The sequence below is a fragment of the Dioscorea cayenensis genome, unplaced genomic scaffold, assembly GCF_009730915.1.
Source record: "Dioscorea cayenensis subsp. rotundata cultivar TDr96_F1 unplaced genomic scaffold, TDr96_F1_v2_PseudoChromosome.rev07_lg8_w22 25.fasta BLBR01001833.1, whole genome shotgun sequence".
Classification (NCBI taxonomy): domain Eukaryota; kingdom Viridiplantae; phylum Streptophyta; class Magnoliopsida; order Dioscoreales; family Dioscoreaceae; genus Dioscorea; species Dioscorea cayenensis.
The window spans coordinates 11032-22062 of NW_024088224.1; positions in this window are offsets into that span (position 1 = coordinate 11032).

The window sequence follows — 11031 nt, forward strand, 5'->3', positions numbered from 1 at the left end:
AGCGTCATTAGTAAGCAATAGAAAATACAGTAAATATGTTTTAAAGCAATGACAACGGTGTTTAAGAAAAAGTTACTCTTTAAACAGTGACAACGAGTGTAAACAATAGAAAAGTTAAACACTACTCAAGTTACTCTTTAAACAATGACAGCGGTGTTTAAGAAAATACGTAAAGATGTTTAAACGATGACCCGGAGGTACACCCATCTTCAACGCGATGTCAGTGAAAGCATTCAATTTAAACAATAACATATTATTTAAATGATATAGACTTTAGTTAAACAATTAACCGTTATTTAAACACTATATGTATCTGTTTAAACATAAAAAGCTTGAGCGTTTACACGAGACTCATGTTGAGTTGAGAACTTTCATTCGACGACGATGATATGTCTTCCTCATGACAAAGTGATATATATTTCCCTTTTTGCCCTTGGGATGGAGGGAAAAAAATACCGCCCAATCACATCACGCTCAATCAACCTCTATACATACTGCTACGTTTGTTCTTTACATCTTCTACTTCTTCTTCTTCGTCTTCTTTTTGTTCTTCATTTCATTTGGTTTTGCATCTGATTTGGTTTTTCAATCGATATATTATGGAGAGTTTTTGTGGTATTGCTAGATTCAACGGGAGTGAAGAGTGCTAATGTTCACGGCATCGACTTCTTGGGAGTTGGTGTTAGTGAGATATATGAGCGATGGGGTCTCGAAGTTTCTCTTGTCGGGGTTAAGTTCATCACACCGGATGGATATAAAAGCGGTTTGCCCAATCGAAAAGCGATGTTGACTTCCGAGCGGATGTGTCGTCCCATTCCATCTTCAAATGTGTCTGTAGTTGATCTTGTCGTCGAGACGTAAAATGTGTCATTGCGAATCCTAATGAAAAAGCGAGGTTTACTCGTTGTAAGTTCCCTTTTTCTTTTTAATTATTCCAGGTTGTCGGGGTCGATTATTGTTTAAATATGTCCGATCATCTGGTTAACATATCATACTAGTCCTTTACGTTATTAGTTAATTGCTTAAGTATTTAATTTAACGTTTAACTATTGTCATTATCGCTTAAAACATTATACTCTCACGCTTAACATATTGATCTTTTCATTTTACTCGAAGTGTTGGCGGGAATTCGAGTTTCTGCGAGTGCTCCCATTCGTCCCGTGGTGACCCGGGCGGTGTGGGATGTCTTCCTTCCTCGCCGGATCATTACGCGAAGTGTTGTCGTTGGATATTGACAACGTTTTGCGATTGTCCAGCATTTCGAGGGATGTACTTGAAATCATGCAATCAAAAAGAAATTTTGACTTCAAATTCATAAAGAGCGAAAAACATCGGGTGGATCGTGGAATCATGCTGACGATGGTTGTCATTAGCGCCTTCATGCATCAAAAGAGTATAACAAAAATACTTTCAGAATCAAGACAATCAACCCGAAGCTCATCACTGGTTGATTAATAAATCGGATATGGCACATTGGTCGAATTATCTGTTCGGAGGTGATCGTTGGGGTGAGATGTATTCGAGCGTCGGCGGAGTCGTTCGATGCTTGGATCAAGGAAGCGCGTCATTTCTCGGGTGACGAAAATGGTCGACTCCATAAGGTCTGCGAATGTTGGTTTACACTTAACATTTAGTATTACCCTTTAAACATTCTCAATCTTTTGTTTACATTACACTTGTCGACTTTAAATATTAATCATTTCGTTTAAATAATTACTGATAATGTTTAAAACATGTTGATGAATTATTTAACCATCACTCGTCTTTGTTTAACATTATTTGCGAGTTCAAGTTGATGCTGCATGTTATGTAACTCGCAGAGTGAGCAAGCTGACCAAATGGGAGAGCTACTTATGCCGGACATGCATTCGAAGTTAGAGATCGTTGTTGAGGACGGTAGAAAGTCTTCGTGTTGGTCGTTGTGTCGATGATCGTTACAGTGATCGACGATCGACGAACTTTCCGTGGATCTCGCCATCGAGAACTTGTTCGTGTCGAGGTGGCAAGTTTATGGTATCCTCGCAAACATGCTTGCTGTAGCGATAATGCGAGCAGACACCAACGTACGTCGATTTATTAGCGGGTACTTCAGCGTCGACAATTACAAGCTGGCGTACAAGGAAGCTATATTCCCCATACCCGACGTATGACGGACCTTGACGGAAATCGTGAGCTTCGTTACTCGGCCGCCATGTGGTAGAAGGCAGCACCGGGCGCCTAGGGCGAAAAGAGGATCGAGTCGCGAGCGTTTGATGTCCGCGAGTTACATTGCGGCATTGCCGCCATGATCCGGTCACGATCAGACGATCTTTACTGATAAGCCATCGCCGACTAGGCATCATTAATAAACCGAGCGATGACAGAAACATTGTGTATTGATGGGAACCTTTCCACGATTTTAAACTCTTACTCTTTACAACGAATTGAATGATATTTACGCGAGACATTGTTATTTTTAAGCGGATACGGTGTAATTTGAAATATTTCAAGCGATGTTTAAACAATGAGTCATTTATTTAAACGTAGAGGCGAGTGTTATTTTTCACGGTACACGTGATTTTGAAATATTTAAAGCGATGTTTAAGCGATATATAGTATATTTAAACAATGAAAGTGAACGTCATCACAATTACAGCGTAAAATTAAACAGACGAAATAAAAGCGAATGGAATTTAACTTTTGCTTTACAATTCAAAAACAAACAAAATTTACATTAAGATACTACAAGTCATGTATTCTTGAACACGAAAACAATTAATTGAATTTGTCCAGTTTACATTTGAAAAATTGACGGTCGAGATATACGAGGACATGTTATTGAAAAACAAAATTTAACCCGCTTGTGGCGCACCGCTTTGTCACTGGGCGTAGTCTGCCCTCATAAGTATGCGGGTAACATACTGTAATCGCGAGGGTAAGGAAGCGTCTGATCGCGGTAGGCATGACTTCTCAGCTCGGTACTGGTGCTCGAGTAAACCGCGTAAGCGTAGGCGCGCGATCGGCGCTTCCTTGTTGGGCGCTGGGGTTTACGTGCGCATGTGAGCGGGTACTTTCTGTCAGCGCACTCGTGCAGAACTCCATGCATCGACCACGAAAGGTCCGAATAGATTCCATTGTCGAGATACGCAAGTCGAGATTAGAATACCGATTTAAATACCAAAGCGGATATTAATCGGGACATAATTAAAGAACTTACCATGTCGCAATGCGTCCCTTATCGCATTTACCCGGACACGAAGAATAATCGTCCCGATATCTGTAGCATTTATCATTGTCCGTGACGCACGACATGGAAGTGGCCATTCATGATTACTCAGGAGGATGACCAATTTGAACTTACGCACGTCTTGTCGCATCAGATCCTGCGATCATAGCTATAGTCAGGTCATGCGTCGTCTTGCTTTGGCGCTAAACAGCAAGAAGCTGATCACACGGTGATGGGCGCACCTCTTGCAGGATACGGCTCTTTGCTCGGGAGACTTTTGTATGATGCGTCATGAAAGCGTCCATCACATCATCACTGACATCTCCTTCCCTCAAGCGTGGTATAATCATCGCGTATGGTGTGTCGCGACAGTCGTTCTTCCACGACGATAGTGTTGGAGGGATTAAACGATAATGTAGATATAATGAAGACCATATCAGTAAGTATTTAAATGATATTATCAATTGTTACATGATATTATATATAATTAAACGATAAGTAGAAAAACTTAAATGATAACATAAAGGTATTAAACACTATTAGGAAATAGTTAAACACTATAAGAAACCCTTTAAACAATAACATAAAAACGTTACACTTACCTGCAGTCCATAGAGCAGCTGAGGAAGATCCTCATCAACTCCTCGTCAGATTTGTTAAGACGACTCAGTGCCAACCCATTTCTTCTTCTTCGGAATAAAAGCTTTTCCGAGCCGTCTCGTCCAATTCTTGATTGCCTCGATCATCTCTCTCGTTGCTGGTCCCGGGGTCTTCATCAAGATCTTCCTTCGACGCGGGGACGATGGCGACAAAGATCAACCGCAGACACATCCTCTACATGGTTGTTCTTGTTGTGGGATCGTGTCCGGCTTGGCTGCGTATCGTCTGGGCCATCAGCCACGGCCACGGCAACGGATTCGACGATCTTCTCAACCGTGGCCATGACAACAAGATCATCTGAGACACACCCTTTAACTTGTTCTCGATCTTCGTGGATCAGCTCCATCTGACGCCGCTATCTCTGCAAACTGGCTCCACCCCGGTCGACGATTTCATCGAGAAGAGAGTCAACGCACTCTTCCTCAACCGCGAGAACGGCCACATCATCTACGACGTCCCTCCACCGCCATGTCCATGTCATCAACGGCGATGACTCGCATCAAAGATCGATCACCGATGGTGTCATGCTATTGTTTCATCGTCACCCGCGTGGAGACAGAGGCAGATTGTTCTCCCTTTTTCGCAAGTCTCTTCGAATGTGGCCGCTTTGGAACGACCTTCCCGACGACGCTCGCTCGCTGCCAAATCTCGACGCCTGCTCGTCTCCCGGTGCTTCTTTTTTCGAGGGACGGCGCACTGGCCGCTGAACGCCCTTCCAAAAGCCTCCACACGAAATGGCTAGCCGAGGAAACTCCGGTCATCAATATCTCGCACGCTCGCATAAGAGTCAGTGCGACATCTTCGCCCAATGTCACCGGCTGGGACCGCCACTGGCCGAGGGGGCCGCCATGGGTCGGGGGACTGCCGCTGTCGCGGGTAGGGGGTTGTCGCAATCGCCGGGTAGGGGAGGGCTCCCTGGCCGAGGAACGCGCGCTGCGTGCGTGGGCCGGAAGTAGGGAGAATCCCGGCGCCACAAGCACGATGGAGGTCGCTCTCTCATCCCTCGCCTTCGAGCAAAGTGGTTCCCTGAGCAATGGCATCCATCCGCCTGGTCGCCCCAACAAATATTTCTTTTTCTTCAAAGATTCGACGGAACCAAATCTCAGAAACTAACATATGTAAACCAAACAATTTCAATGAGATCATTCATTTTAAACTATAAAAAAACTATATTTAAACAGAGTGTTTATATATTTAAACGTTATAGAATATAATTAAACGGAGAACAAAATATTTAAACCAGTATGAATAATAGTTAAACGGTAAATACTAAAGTTAAACGCTAAATAAAATGTTTAAACATTAAAGACTTATGTTAAACATCGTCTCATGATTTATTACCTCTTTCCATCGAGCGACGACAAGCTCGCTTTCACCGCCGCTGCTTCCTGTAGTACTTTCACCGTAGCACAACGATCCTTGGGATCTCGCCGAAAACGGACTTTCTTCCCTCGCTCCGTCACCAGAAAACCGTGACGCTAAGCGACCGAGCAAACCCCTTAACGCATTCCCGTGGTCGGGTCTTCTTCCCGCCAGCATCTATCTCGCACTCGCGGCCGCCAGGAATATCCTCCATAAGCCACTTCAGTGCCGCTCGCTACCCACGCGATCGCCCCATGGCTCGGTAGATCATCGACGTAATCAACCCATCCAGCTCGAACCGAGCATGATGTATTTGGGAAGAGGACTCGTCCCCTACGAGGTACACCATCAAGAGTTCGACAAAAATTATCTTCTTTCTCCCTCTATCGAACAAGTTGCACCGTAGTGCTCGACGGAGTCTCCGCTGCTCTCGTAGGTCTTTTCGATCAGATACCGCCCTTCGAACGCCGACCGGTTTTCTTCTTCGAAGACCACCGCGCGCCATCGCAACGCGACCAAGAACGAGGGCCACATCTCGAGGTCTCGAAACTCAAAGCAGGCTTTTCCCGATCCCCGAATTTATCAGTGCGACCATCGCACTTTCGCAAAAGAGAATCAAGAAGGGCCCTCTCTGGTATATGGCTTCCACATACGAATCACCGCAAACCGTGTCCTTCAATAATCTCCCCAGGTCGAGGGGTCATGTTAACTTTTCAATTCACCCTAAGGTCTCCACAACCGCACAAATAGCAACGCCCATTAACTAGGTCGACCGCCATAATCACAAGCCTCGCAAATAATAACAACACATTCAACACGCAAGATCGACAAAAAGTTTAAGCTGAAATATATAGGTTTTAAATCTAGAACTCTCAGCTTATTAAACAGAGATATAAAATGTTAAATGTAGACCCATTTTGTTAAACAGAGATTTCGAGAATACTTTAAACAGAGACAACAAATGTTAAACTCAGAACATCTCATTTCTTAAACGTCAACCCTCATTTCAGAAAACTCGCAAACCATATCAAACGAAACGGAAACGTACATTATAAATATTACACAAATCATAACAATCGAAAAACTATTTTCGATAGTGTATACATACTAAAAACGCAAAACAAAAACAAAACCCCTAGCCGAGAAATCTCCCCGCACTCAACAAAAACCCCACGAGAAATCCTCGCAGACTTCAATATCTTCCAACAAAAAAACATGAGCACAAAACAAAACCGAAAAATCTTTCTGTAATGTAATCAGCTAACATAAAACCATACTCAATACCTTAGATCGAAATCGATGAAACGCCAACTAGTCAGCTGGGGACTTCTCCTTCGAGATACCGTGGAAAGGGAAAAAGTCGATGAAATGCTAATTACAGAGGCTTTCACGGAGAGACAACTTCTGGAGATGTCTGAAACTGGAAAAGTCAAGACGTGAGTTGAGAAAAAGCAATTAAACGGCTCCAATAAATTCGCCTCTGGGGTTACTCCTACGGAAAACCGCCCACTTCCTCTCAAATCGACGAGACTGGTCGCACCACGACTCCCCATGCAAGGGCATTTTCAGTCAAAAAATTTTGAAACTCACCCGCTCACATCCGCTATGTGGTTTGGGGGTTCAAAAAACATAGACTTTAAAATGAGGGGGTTTTTGGGGATTGCAAAACTAACGGGGTGTTTTTGGCAATTTTACAAATTTAAAGGGTTTTTTTGGCAATTTCCACATTTATATATTACTATCAAATATACTATATATATATATATATTAATATTCGTACTCTAATTAGGTTTTATATACTCTTGATAGTGTATAACTCTATAACATATTAAAATAATATTGTAGTATATTAATCACAAATTTAGCAATATTAATATTTATTGATAATATTATATAGTAATGACTCATAATATAATTAAATATTATATATTATTGTATATAGTTTTTAAAATAAAGCAAACATTTTTAATATAATATTAATATATTATATATTATTAAGAGTATGTATATTTGTATGACTTCAACATACTAATAAACATCATTATAAGCTTTTATTCGCTATTAATTTATTTTTTATAAGAATGGACAAACTCTCAATGCATGGTGGATAACATCAATTTCCCAGTTACAATTATGGCATTCAGATGGCTGTTAGTACATAGGGAGCGATGCAAGTGATGCGAATATCGTGCGGCTCGAGGTCTGACATGGCAGACCATATCAGTCTAATCATAGCGTGATACGCTGTATGAGGTTCAATTCTTAAGAGCTTAATTTAGATTTTTTTAAATAAATTTTTTTAAAAAAATTTATTTTATATATTAGTATAATTTATATACTTTATTTAATAAAAAAATGTTATAAATGAGAAATTAACCATCGAATATGAGATTAAAATATCCATCAAATCCAATCAAACATGCCTTAGTTATTGTAATACCCTGAACCTTTGGATACCTGTTGGAAAATATATTCAGGGTATTACTACAGTTACAGTAAGAATTTTTCTACAGAGTAACCTTGTGGAGAAACCCTAAGTGGAAAGAACAAGGACCTAAGTGTGAAAGTTTATAAAAGATTTTTTTGGTTAAAGAATAATAGAAAAAGGATTGATATGAAATGTTTCGAAAAACCAAGGACTGAAAGGTAAGGCGGTGGGGGACCTATTTTGAAATATTGTGTTATACTTCAAGGATCATTGGATAATTTGAAAGGATCTTTTGAGAATACTATTTTATAATTCAGGGACCATTTGTGAGTTTTTCAGGGACTGTTTTGTAAGAAATTATGTTTTGAGGGACTAAATGTAAATTTCGGCTGAATCATAAGATTGGAGAAAAATCTAGAATTGTTCATCTTCTTCTCCTTCATCCTTCCCATGCTACAAAGAATCCCGAGAGTTAATAAAGAAAATGAGAGAAATTAGAGGTTTTTAAAAGAGAAAAACTCTGACATCGCTCGGAGTGAGCTCACCGGGAGGGATGACTTGGCTTTGTAAGAGGCTCTCCTCAGTATTATTTTTTGTGCATGTGCATGTATATATATATATTTATGGCATGGATTTGACTGAAAATGTTGATGAATCTCAAGAAATATTAACGAGAATCGACTGAGGTGTTGTTTCGAGATGAAATTTCAGGCTGAAAAACCTCAGATCCATGATAAAATCAAGCTTGAAACTGGAGGATGAGATTTTTCGGGCTTTTATCAGAAGCACCATCAGAAGCAAATGTAGATTAGTGTTTGGTTTGGTTAATTAAATTGGTGATTATGATGATTAAGGTGTTAACGATGACGGTTGGGATCGGAATCGGCTGAGTTAGCCAAGTTGATTCTGGTCGGATCAAACCAAGTCGAATCTGAATCTGATTGAATCAATTAATTCGATTGAATGGGCCTGATCAAATCAAGTCGAGATGGTTTGGGCTTTGGTCTCAGCTTGATTTGAGTAGGGTTTTGGACCGAACCAAGTTGGTTCAATGGATTTTGAATAAGAATTGAGTTGGTTCATGCTGGTTCAGCTTTGATTGAGTTTTGGTTTCAGTAGCAATTGAGCTTGGTTCAAATGGAATTGAGCTGGTCTGATTGCGATTGATTCAACAGTTGTTTACCCTAAATCGAGTCTGGGTTTAAATACAATTGAAAGCCGACTGATTACGAAGGTCGTGTTTTTAACCGATCGGGAGTGAGGGGCCCATAGAGAATTGATTATTATTTTTCAGTATTTTCTTTGAGTTTAAATATATTATTTATTTTTTTATTATATTATTCTATAGGTGTTGCTCGGGCCTTGGGAGGGAGTTCCAGTGCTCAAGCAAGGAACCCAAGGACACCAAAATGTGAGTTGGATGAGTGGCTATTATTTTTAAATAATTGATTAATTATTATTATTTTGAAATAATTGTTTAATGGTTAAGTATTTTGAAAATAATTGTTTAATTATTTCATTTTTATAATGTTTAATTTGTATGATAATGTTGAGGTATACGATATTTACTTGCCGTTGATGTTTATCGACACTCGTATTGATACATCGCTTTTCAGTATAATTATACATGATTTGTGAATAGTGGAAATACATGTATACGTGATTTAATTATTCTTGCTCATGAATTTATTTTGATGGTTATATATGCTTTGATTTGGAATGATTTGTGAAATCATGCGAGCATGTATTAAAATGTTTTACCCGACAATATTTGTGGATCTGGGTTTTCATTCCCCGGCATAGGACATGGATCCGATTTTTTCAGTATTCTGTATACTTTCACTCGGTATGTACATGATGTTTATCGGATCGCTGAACTGTCCCGGATAAGGATCCTATGATATGATTTATACGCATTGTATTTATCAGTCGGATCTACACGTTGGTTTCGATGCGACGTGGCGGGCTAAGGCCCCGACTATCGCAGAGTGGGTCCCCACGGGCCACCCTTTAGAGGTGGCGCAGTGGACCCGAGCGTTGATTTCGTCCGCATCAGCGGGAGCGTAGAGCCCTCGATCGATTATACATCGGATCCCGTAGTCACCACATGGGACCGATGTACAACGCTCAAGGTTACGAAGATCTCGACGGGCTCCCCAACCTAGCCGCGACTGCGCGCTAAGTCTGGGAGAGTTTTTCGTGCTATGGATTTGAGAAACGGTTTTATATTATCCGTTATTTTCGACATCGATTTATGATTTAATTTATGTTTCAAAAGTTATTTAAAGATGTATTTTGCTAGTAATTCTCGTATTTTGGGAAAAATCGAAAAATTATTCGAGAAGTTGGTATTTATATACTTTATATACATCAGATTTAAGTATTTGAAATTATTAAGCCACCACCGACAAACCCGAATGTGTCAGAATCAGCAGGAGCAGGACCCTAGATCGCCTCGATCGAGTATAGAGCTAGTCGTGGTCGAGTCCAGGACCGCAGCGGGTCCCTCTTCTTTCTTTCTGTTATTGGTGTCACGATCTCAGTAGCGGTCAGACTCACAAATTGAGTGATTATATTTATCAGATGACGTATTCAACACTGTACTTAGTGAAAAATTGTAAATCAGGATTCAGGAGGTCCGATTTTGTTTAAAAACAGGGTCGGGCCTCAGCTAAAAGGGAATTTTAACCGACGGGCGCCACATTTTACCCTCAGAGAAGGGGCGGAGCGACATCTTTTGCATCGTGAAATGAGGTCGAGATATCCCCCGCTGGTAGAGATCACGGTCGTGATCTCGAGCCTAAGTTTAGAAGTCATGCCTAGACTTAGAGGTTTAGTAGGGATTGCATGTAGTTAAGGGCCCGAAAGAGAAGTATTAAGAGTCTCCAATCCTGTTAAAACCTAAGTCGTATATCGGGAATAAGGTTGATAGTAGGTTTTGACATTCGAGGCGTAGAACCTGAAGCAAAAGACATCGTGATCCCGATCACGAGTCGAGATATTTATCGAATTGGTTTTTATCCAAAATAAGTTAACTTAAAGTCGCCAAAGAAGGGTATTCGCATTCTCTTTGTCGACCGGCACACGATGATTTGCAGCTTGATTTGAAAGATACTTTGGACATACCCTGCTTTAAGAATACGGAGATTAGCCCGTGAGTAACTCGGGCCTTCTTTATCACCTTTCCGCTGATTCTTAAAAGGTGTGTTATGACGCGACATCGATTCGAGTTTGATTTGTCTGACTTTGACGACTCACGGCCACCCTCTAAGTAGTTTAGTTGTGTTTAAACAGAGGAGTAAGATCGACTTGCATTTTTTTCATCGCTGGAATTTTTGAGTGTCTTAAGGATTTTTGAGTAATGGAACCAAGGCGT